Source organism: Amblyraja radiata, chromosome 3 (assembly GCF_010909765.2).
Source record: "Amblyraja radiata isolate CabotCenter1 chromosome 3, sAmbRad1.1.pri, whole genome shotgun sequence".
Taxonomy (NCBI): Eukaryota; Metazoa; Chordata; class Chondrichthyes; order Rajiformes; family Rajidae; genus Amblyraja; species Amblyraja radiata.
In genome coordinates, this window is record NC_045958.1 from 86,425,712 (window position 1) to 86,437,060 (window position 11,349).

At 45.0% G+C, this 11,349-nt stretch overlaps 1 long non-coding RNA gene across 1 annotated transcript; it reads left to right on the forward strand.

The window, feature by feature from the left end:
- Positions 1–279: 279 nt before the first annotated feature.
- LOC116971244 lies at positions 280–10,879 on the forward strand. Its single transcript, XR_004411446.1, has 3 exons — positions 280–289; positions 890–891; positions 10,764–10,879. It is a non-coding gene; the product is annotated as an uncharacterized LOC116971244 (long non-coding RNA).
- The last annotated feature ends 470 nt before the right edge of the window (positions 10,880–11,349 follow it).

Here is an 11,349-nt window from a genome sequence, read left to right on the forward strand (position 1 = left end):
GCTTGAGGAGAGTCAGCGGCTGACATTTAACAAAATTATAAATGATCTGCCTCTGCATTTATCTCTGCACTTCCCATACTAACTTCACCCCTTTCTTAGGGGTCAATATCCAAACTCATTACCTGTCTTCCACCACTGGTAAACGTGGGGCATCTTCATTCAAACCATGGCGTTCCCAATCGGCACTCTCATGTTGCCCCTGTGTGTGATTCGACATCTACCTCACCTCCAGATTTAACTTAACCAGACACTCATTCGATGGTATATATCCTGACTTACCTGAAGCACTGTATCATTGGCCACTGCATAGCTCTTACTGTCACCAGTTAATCTTGTTCTCGTTCCTGTAACTCTCAACCACATCAATATTTGGGATAACAAAACACACCATCCCTTACCCGATTCATCAATCACCTTGGTCAACAGTTGGCCTTTTGGCTCACTCGACCACTCCCAAACTCCACACATCATATGAAATATGATACTTCTGACCGCTACCCAGCAACTTGCATATATCCTTCAATAAAATATGTTCCATTGTCTTGCATGGGCACTCCTCCTTGAGGTATAACCTTGTTCCATATGTCTTTGTTTCCATTAGTGCAGAACAATCTCACGTGACATAAAGTTTCTATCCATTTTGCGAAGCAATCAGTCATTACTAAACAAAATCACTTGCCTTTGACTGGATTTAATTTTTCCATTTAATCAATCTGGATATTCTCCTAAGATTTGCATGGGCCTGGTTGGTGGCCCATCTGCACCTTCCATTGCTTTCCTCTGCTATATCATGCAACTCTGAAAATATTTTGCTGCATCTCTCCCCATTCTTGGTCGAGTCAGGATTGCGTCAATGTGTGTGACATCCTCTCCTGTAAGAGTGATACAGTGGTACGACTTCAGGAGTGATTGGCTCAGACATCATGGTGCACACCCCATTTTCTGGATTAGCCCCGTTGGCTCCCGTCTTTATCTCATCTCATCTTCGGGTTCTTTTGATATCTTCCTCCTCTACCCACAATGCAGTCTGCCGGGTGCTCAGCAGGCACTAAATCCAACATGGCTTCTCTTGTCAGCATAAGCTTTAGTTGGTCTCCCCTTTGTTATTTACAGCTACTTCCTCAGGTCTCCCAGTCACCTCAACAAATTGACTGATTCTTCCTCCATACTTCACCTCTACCTTCCCAGTGGTCATGAACCCTAACCTTGCACCAGCTATCATCTAATCATGCACTATCCCAAATGCATATCGCTATCGGCATATATATTTACTCACCTTCCTTCTCCCTGCTCCCAAGGGCTAGCGACTCCACCGCATAGGCAGAATCGCTCTTTGTAATGCCCCTCTACCCAGTATTAGTAGCCATCCTGTTTTGTGAACACCATCATAGTACTTCCTCAAGTTTGCATACATTTCCTTGTCAGGGTCTAACAGTGGTTCCTCTTTCACCCAACTCTGACTATCTTGTTCAGTTTGTGCACTGCACTCATGTGCTAGAGTGGTACTTTATTTGTCACATGTACCGAGGTACAGTGAAATTCATTTTTATATACAGTTCAGTACAAGTATCACCATACATAAGAACTAAGATGGATCTTAGATAATCATCTCAGATACAGTGCAAGTGTATAACAGTAGTAGACTGAGACAGTATACGGAGTCGCCAGTTTCGCGACTTCTGAAATTATTCCAGTGCCTGAGTTAACCTCAGTATACCTCAGCACATTCTCCGATTGAACCCTTGGCAACAAAATAGTTTCCCATTTTGCCTGCCGACTATCAGAAATCACTTTCACCCTCTTGGTGTTCAACAGATCCACAATTGCATGTTCTGTCCTCAAGATCAGCTCTCTATTCTTTACACTGGTTTACTCACCCTTACTGTCCTAAATATATAGATGTGTGTGTGCATACATATATATATATTTATGGGTAATATAAGTTGGAAGACACGCTAAAGGTTTTTTTGAAGGTAAGTTACACTAATTTAGCAGTTTTTAAAAGATCCTTTGCTTAGGTGTAATGGCTAAAATTTGCATTCGTGTAATGTGCAAAAAATGGGTGAAATCAAATTCTCAGCACCTCTGTACACAGTGGAGTGAAAGGGATCAGTGTTTATCAATCTTAGAACAATATTGCTTATGTTTCAAAATAATCCTTGAAGTCTCTTTGCAATCTGCTAAATAATTAATCTGTTTACCACACACAATACAAATGCTGACAGCAATATTCAAAATTAACTGGCAGATAGCTTTGGCAAACAAGTTAAGGAGAAATTATGAGATTCTGTAAGTACATTAAGAGCAAAAGGTTAACAAGGGAGAAAATATGGTCACAGGAGATGGGCAAGTTCTTAAATGAATATTTCTTGCCTGTATTTACTGTGGAGAAGGACATAGACAATTCAAGAAAGAGAATTGTGATGTTTTGAAAATATCGCATTACTAAAGAGGAGGTGAGAGTAGTCTTAAAGAGCATAACCATATAACAATTACAGCACGGAAACAGGCCATCTCGGCCCTACAAGTCCGTGCCGAACACTTATTTCCCCCTAGTCCCATCTACCTGCACTCAGACCATAATCCTCCATTCCTTTCCCATCCATATACCTATCCAATTTATTTTTAAATGAGAAAATCGAACCTGCCTCCACCACTTCCACTGGAAGCTCATTTGACACAGCTACCACTCTCTGAGTAAAGAAGTTCCTCCTCATGTTACCCCTAAACTTCTGCCCCTTAATTCTGAAGTAATGTCCTCTTGTTTGAATCTTCCCTACTCTCAATGGGAAAAGCTTATCCACGTCAACTCTGTCTATCCCTCTCATCATTTTAAAGACCTCTATCAAGTCCCCCCTTAACCTTCTGTGCTCCAAAGAATAAAGACCTAACTTGTTCAACCTTTCTCTGTAAGTTAGTTGCTGAAACCCAGGCAACATTCTAGTAAATCTCCTCTGTACTCTCTCTATTTTGTTGACATCCTTCCTATAATTGGGCGACCAAAATTGTACAACATACTCCAGAATTGGTCTCACCAATGCCTTGTACAATTTTAACATTACATCCAAACTTCTATACTCAATGCTCTGATTTATAAAGGCTAGCACACCAAAAGCTTTATTTACCACCCTATCTACATGAGATTCCACCTTCAGGGAACTATGCACAGTTATTCCTAGATCCCTCTGTTCAACTGCATTCCTCAATTCGCTACCATTTACCATGTACGTCCTATTTTGATTTGTCCTGCCAAGATGTAGCACCTCACACTTATCAGCATTAAACTCCATCTGCCATCTTTCAGCCCATTCTCCCAAATGGCCTAAATCTCTCTGTAGACTTTGGAAATCTACTTCTTAATCCACAACACCACCTATCTTAGTATCATCTGCATACTTACTAATCCAATTTACCACACTATCATCCAGATCATTGATGTACATGACAAACAACAGTGGACCCAACACAGATCCCTGAGGCACCCCACTAGTCACCGGCCTCCAACCTGACAAACAGCCATCCACCATTACTCTCTGGCATCTCCCACTCAGCCACTGTTGAATCCATCCTGCTACTCCACCATTAATACCCAACAATTGAACCTTCTTAACCAACCTTCCATGAGGAACCTTGTCAAAGGCCTTACTAAAGTCCATATAGACAACATCCACTGCTTTACCCTCATAAATTTCCCTAGTAACCGCTTCAAAAAATTCAAGAAGATTAGTCAAAGGGCGGGTAAATGACCAGGGCCTGGTCAAATGTATCCTAGGACATTATATGCATGAAATTGCTGGGGTTCTAGCAGATATATTTGTATCATCATTAAAGACTTAAATGTGGCTAATGTTGTGCATTAAAGAAGGGCTGCAAGGACAAGCAAGGAACTGCAGGCTGGTAAGCCTAACATCAGTGGTGTGAGAGTTACCAGAGGGGACTTTGAGAGACAAGTTCAATCTAAATTTGTAAAGCAAGGACTGCTTAGAGATAGATTGATAGACATAAAGTGCTGGAGTAATACATTGAGTCAAGCAGCATCACAGGAGAAAAAGGATGGGTGACGTTTTGGGTCGGAACCCCTCTCCAGACTGCAACGACAGCTGGAAGTGTTAAAATCAGAGATGGTCTGAGATAATGGCCTGGTGCTCATCTGTACAGTCATGGGCTAGAGATAAGTAGTAGGAGGTGTCCTAGAACTGGTGCCTGGCTTCAGCCTGCTAGACTACCATGGCCCCACCTTTGTCACCAGGTTTGATAATAATGTTGGCATTGTTGCGAAGTGAGTGGACAGCTGTATGATTGGGTGAGGTTAGAGTAGATGAGGGCAGTGGAAAAGTTAAGGCGGTTGATGTCCCACTGGCAAATAGAAATGAAAAGGTCTAAAGAGGGTGGAAGGCCGTCCAGGGTGTCCAAGTGGTGGAAGACCGTTGGAGATGGAAGAAGAGGTCATCACTGGGTGGTGAGGACTTCTTGCTATAGAAAAAGGCACAGAGGGGGGAAGCTCTACATCACTCACGTTGAATTGGGGGCACATGGGTACAAAGGTGAGACCTTGTTTTGGACAGACCTGTCTATATCGGAAAGGCAAGGTCAGAAGGGATGGTGAAAACAAAGGTTCAAAGGTTCAAAGGTTATTTATTGGTCACATACACCTAGGTGTAGTGAAATGCTTCTTGCCAATGCAGCACATAAAGAAAGAATACAGACATAACATTAATAAGAGATTTAAACATAAAGAACATCCCCCCACAATGGCTCCCACCATGAGGGAAGGCATAATGTCCAGTCCCCAACCCCAGTTCACCCATAGTCGGGCCTATTGAGGCCTCCACAGTTGCCTCTATGGAGGCCCGATGTTCCTGGCCGTTCTCGCCGGGTGATGTTGCTCCGGCGTCGGGAGAATCCTCGCAGCGGCCTGGGAACCCTGGAACGGCCGCTTCCGTACTGGAGGCCGCGGCTTCCGAAGCCAACAAGGCCGCGCCGGTTGGAGCTCCACAACTGGCGATCTCATCTAGAGATCCCAGGCTCCCGGTGTACAGTTCGGCGCCGCCGCCCGCAGCTGGCCGCTCCTCAAACCCGCAGCTCCGCGATGTTTTACTCGGCTGTCTTCAGCTCACCGGAGCTCCAGCGCGGCGACCCAGGCAAGGCATCGCCCGCTCCACGATAGCGCTCCAGCGCTGTGCCGCTGCCGAAGCCGTGGTTCTGGGCAGTGCCAGACAGGAAACGCTGCTCCAGGCCCGCTGGTAGGCCGCGAGGACGGGTCGAAGCTGCAGCCCGGAGAAAAGCTGCCTCTCTGACCAGGTAGGGACCCTGAAAGGTAGTTTCCCCCTTCCCCCCCCCACCCCCCACATAAAAAAGTCTAGAACTCCAGAAACAAAAACACTTTAACTAACTAAAAATAAAAAAAAGATGAAAAGACAGACAGCTGCAGGCTGGGCAGCCGCGCACAGGTCAGCGCCCCCTGTTGGTCGGGTGGGGTTTGTGGCCAGAGGGGGATCAGGCCTGGGTTTAACTGGGGAGGTGGTGAGGGTCAGTGGCTGAGACAGTTTTGGTGGTCCAGGCCTTGGATCGACCAGGGAGATGGTAAGAGTCGGAGCGGCGGTGGATGTTAGTGCTGCTCCTCTTGGCGTCCCAGGTCTTGGCCCTGTGGCGGTTGGGCAAGTGGAGTGATTCAACGGTTAAGCCCTGGGCCTGCGGGTGGTCGAGTCGAGGAGTGTCGGCTGACAGCAGCAGAGCGGTGGCCTCGGGGTGGCAATGAGAGTCATCTGAACAACAGATCTCAGTCAGAAGAAGGATTATGACCCAAAGCGTCACCCATCCTTTTTCTCCAGAGGTGCTGCCTGACCCGCTGAGTTATTCCTGCACTTTGTGTCTATCTTCAGTGTAGACCAGCATCTGTGGTTCCTGCCTCCACTGATTAGAGATAGTCAGCATGGCTTTGTGTGTGGGAAACAGTTTATCGTGTATTTAATTGCATTTTTTGAAAAGATGACCAAGAGGATTCATAACGGCAGGATGGTAGATGTTGTCTACATGGACTTTAACAAGGAATTTTACAAGACCGGCATGGTAGGCTGGTCTAGAAGGTTAGATCACATAGGATCCAGGGTGTTTTAGTCAATTGAATACAAAATTAACTGGTGATAGGAGTCAGTAAATGGCAGTCGAGAATTAATTTCAGATGGAAGGTATGTGATCAGATATGTGCAGCAGAGATCGATGCTTGGTCCACTGTTGTTCGTTAATTATATCATAGAGAATTGAGTTGGCATAGTTAGTAGGTTTGCAGATAACATCACATTAGACAATGAAGATTACAATATCTAAGATTACAATAGCATCAAGATCAATTGGCAAAGGGGCCAAGAAATAGCAGATGGAATTTAACTCAGACAAGTGGAGTGTTGCACTTTGATAAGCTAAAATACGGTTGGATCTACATAGAAATTGGTAGGCCACTGGTGAATGTTGTGGAACAAAGAGTCGCAGGGCTATAAGTATATAGTTGCCTAAAAGTGGCAACACAGATAGACAGGATGGTGAAGATGATATTTGGCATGCTTGCCTTCATGGGTCAAGAGCCCTGAGTACAAGAGTTGGGATGTCATATTACATCTGTACAAGACGTTGGTGAGACTACACTTGAAGGATTGTGTGTAGTTCTGGTCGCCTGGCTATAGGAAGGATGCCATTAAGTTGGAAAATGTGCAGAATAGATTCTCAAGGATGTTATTGGGACTGGAAGGAGCTGCAAGGGTGGGAATATATTCCCCAGCACAAAAGAGGCTGGCGTTAACATTATAGGACCTTATCAATGTTTACAACATCATGAGGGACACAAATAAAGTTAATGGTCACCATCTTTTATCAGAGTAGAGTAGATGAAAACGAAAGGGCAATCTTCTTCTTGCGTATGGCGTGCACAGCCTAAAGTTGTAGGTCAAGGGTAGGCATCCATGCCGGGACAGCATCAGTTACTGGGTGGATGGCTTTGATGCAGTCATGGCTTTGATGGCCTCACTGAGCAGTCATTTACGATGTGTGGGATGGTCTGGTCTGGATGTCCACAGTCGCAAGCAGGGCTGTCTGTCATCCCACATTTATGCGGGTGATGGGCTGTTCTTGCATGGAGGGTGCGGATTCTGTTCAGGGTTAGTCATTACTTGTGAAGGAGGGCAAATCCTGGTGGTTTCACTGTGTCTAAAGGGCGACATAAAGGGGAACCATTTAAAGAGGACCCGAGGGGCAACTCTCTCACACAGACCCTGGGGGGTATATGAAATGAGCTGTTGGAGAAAGTTGCAGAGCCCAGTATACAATGTTGAAAATACATTTAGACAGGTACATGGATGGGAAAACTTTAAAGGGATATAGACCAAATGCAGGCAACTGGGACTAGCTCAGGTAGTCAGTTTGGCCGGCATGAATGAGTTGGACTAAAAGGCCTATTTCTCTGTTGTACGACTCTATGACTCTAACTTACTGTGCTTAAATAGTGCACGGATTTGTGGGAGTTGGTACTCAACATTGGTGGAGTTCACAAAGGCCAGAAAAGGAATGGACAGGTTTGAATGCAGCACTGCCTGCAAAAGGTAGCTGTGCGGTAAAGACATGCCAATCCAGTCTGAAGGTCAGCAAGGGACGTCTTCTCTAATGAACAGTTTGTCTGAATCATGCAGTAATAAGTGCAGCTCAGGCAGAAGAGAGCTGGTGGTGGTGGCAAATTTGCAAATTGCCCAACACGGGAGCAGGTAAAACCAATTAGCTTGATAAAATCAAAACCATGCAGCCTTCTGTTTAAGGAGCCAGTGCTGTGAATACAGAATATTGGGAATTGTGCACATCATTGCAGTTAACATCTTGATTAAGGCTGAGACAAAACAAAGATAGGCATGGGCAGGAACTGTTCTTGAAAGTAGTTGCTTGTACAATATATTTATATAAATAAATCTATGATCATCAACAACTCTACTGCTTAACATACAATAGACTATACAATACATGAGCCTTTCCATGCACATAATGGAAAGTATGGAGACAAATGTAGAAACAAGGAACTGAAGATGCTGTTTTACAGAAAAAAAAGTGATGGAGTAACTCTGAGCATGAATAGGTGACATTTCGGGTTGGATCACTTCTTAAGACAGATTGTGGTGTATGTGTGTGTGTGTGTGTGTGTGGGGGGGGGGGGGCTGGAAGACAGATGGGGCAGGATATAGCATGGCAAGTAATAAATAATAAATCAATATGAGGGGTGGGTGATAGGCAAATGGTTGGACAAAGGCCAGACATTGAAAAGACATACCATGTGAGACAATAGGATTGAAAAGTTGCAAGTTGTGAAGCTAGAGAAAGGAATGGAGGTGGAAGGGGGGGATAGGTGTGAGTCCAGGTGGGCCAAGTAAGCGGACAACCTTGAAATAGCCACTATTTTCAAGAGCAGATGCAACATTAAGGCCCTCAAGATAGAGGCTGTTAAATAAAATTTGCATCCTTCATAAATATATGCTTTGGAAACATCTCTTGCCACATCACTTCTTGAACACAACGATGAACTGGAATCCAGAGGCAAGCTTAGATTGCCTCTGGTATTGGAGTAAGCGTTTCCTACCAATTAATTAATCAGAAGATAGACCTAAATGCTGGAGTAACTCAGCGGGATAGGCAGCATCTCTGGAGAAAAAAAATGGGGGACGTTTTAGGTCGAGGCCCTTCTTCAGACTGATGTCAGGGGAGAGGGAGATGCATAGACAAGGATGTGTAAGGTGTGAAAGTAGTTCAAAGGGAATGGAGATCAAGGAAAATGTAGAATATATCATTGTTAGCTGGGAGAAGGCAACAACAAAGCAAACAGGGATAAATGTCAGAGAGAGTAAGACTGGTCGGAGACAGTAAGACTGGTCGGAGACAATAAGACAAATGTCGGAAACAGTAAGACTGGTCGGAGAACTGGGAATGGAGAGGGATGGAGAGAGAGGGAAAGCAGGGATTACTTGAAGTTAGAGAAGTGAATGTTCATACCGTTCGGGTGTAAGCAGCCCAAGCGAAATATGAGGTGCTGTTCCTCCAATTTTGACTGGGCCTCACCCTACCAATGGAGGAGGCCCAGGACAGAAAGGTCAGTGTGGGAATGCGAGGGGGAGTTAAAGTGTTTAGCAACTGGGAGATCAGGTAGGTTTAGGCGGACTGAGAGGTATTCAGCGAAACAATCGCCAAGCCTGCGCTTGGTATGGGCCTGGAACAGCAGATACAGTAGATGAGGTTGGAGGAGGTGCAAGTGAACCTCTGCCTTACCTGAAAAGACTGTCGGGGTCCTTGGATGGAGTTGAGGGGGGAAAGTATAGGGACAGGTGTTGAATCTCATGCGGTTGCAGGGGAAAGTACCTAGGATTGGGTGGGAAGGGATGCGTTGACCAGGGAGTTGTGGATGAAATTATTCATCAGTCTGTGGGATTCCCTGACTAATTGATCGCACGATAGAGTGATAGTCCGAGTTGTCTACTCCCAGGCTAATGAAACAGCTTGAAATAGATTCATCTAGGAGCCATTCTCGTCGTTACCTCGATCTTGGTAGTTCAGGACTTTCCAACTATTCTAAAGGCTCTATCAAATATGTTATATCGATTAGCTACATATGTTTAATAAAAATCAAACATGATTAACATCAGGCAAAATATTTGTCTGCATAGTCCCCATCGCTTGGTTGTTGCAACTGTGACATTTCCAGTTCAGTGGCTGCATTTCTAGTATCATAATGACTGGGCATCAAATCAATGCTTGGAGAATCTTCATGAAAAAGGGTGAATCAATGCATCAAAGCTGCTTTGAAACCCATATTTTCAAATTAGAGCAAGATGTACTTGACCGTGCAGAGGTTTTCAAGGAGTGGTGTGGCAGAAGTTCATGAACTTGGTCTTGACATCAATGTTTCTGCATGATGAATCAATGAATGCATGATGAATGAGTGAGACTGTCATAGTGTCACATCTATGCAAAGTCGCCACATATAGGGCGTTGACAAAGTTGCAAAATGTTCCATTTAGTCCCCAATGCTCCCTATTTGTTCTCTCGGCGCCTGTGGGGGTGTGGATAGTCCCTGGGGGGTTAGTTCTGGGCACTTCTGCCAGGCGGCCACGATGGATCAAATGGCTTCCTACTAAGCAATAATTAGTCAGTCTCTGTAATAATTCATCAGTTTCTAGTGCGAGAAAGACCAAGCTCATGACACAGTTATGGAGAAAAGTGCTGAACCAAACAATTGATGGAACCAGTGAGTTACGGCAATAACAAGGTTATTGGGAATCCCGGCGTGGATGGGTTACCGAGAACAAAAGGGGGGAGACCCAGCATGCAGGGGGGGGGGGGCGCCGAGAGCTAAGAGGAACTTGGTGGGGGGTTAGGGGGGGGGGGTAAGAGTTCGGGGGGAGTTGGGGGCGAGAATGCCGAGAACAAAGGGGGACAAACATGAATCTAATTAATAATTTTTGTAACTTCCTCAGCGCCCGGACAGTGGCGACACATTTGAGCACTTTGTGTATTGTATGCAAAAAAACAAAGAATTTCACTGTACCTGGGTACTTGTCAATAAAGTATGACTGAATCATTTAATTCAAGAGGGAAAATCTGGGAGGTGGGATTAGTGAAGCCATGTGTTGGTGGATGGGTGGAGTTGGTCAGTAGGAGGGACGAGGATACAAAAAAATATATGATGCACAGTGAAGGAATTCAGAAGTATAAAAGGGGAAGAAATCTGAGACACTCAGAGAACTGAGGCAGAAGAGGCAGCAGTGGAGACATCCTGCAAGATCTGCACCCAGTGAGAGTGAGCAAGACTCAACAGCTACTTCATAGAGAAACGCAGGCACGAACAAGTGAGCTGAGATGAAGACTCTGGCGTGTGTTCTGGTCGTAGGCCTGTTGCTCCCCTTCCTCCCCACGGTTGTTTGGTCCCGGCCAAATTGGGAAGAGAGGTCCAGGCTGTGTGGGAGGGACTTAATCCGAGCTTTCATCTACCTCTGCGGAGGCTCTCGCTGGACAAGGTTACCCAGTTCTGGAAACTGTGAGTATTCAAATTCAAATCTTCACTAATCTAACCCTGACTAAACAATATTGCTAACAGAAACTGTACTGTTAGAATGGTATATTTATTCACTTACTGAGCCTATGGTAATAGCCATGTAATGCAAGGGTGATTGGAACAAGTTCATTCATCTTTGTACTAAGATAGACACAAAATGAAGACGGATGCAAGATTGCCACAGAAGGCTGTGAAGGCCAAGTCAATGGATATTATTAAGGCAGTGATAGATAGGTTCTTGATGGGTATGTGTGTCAGGGGTTATGGGGACA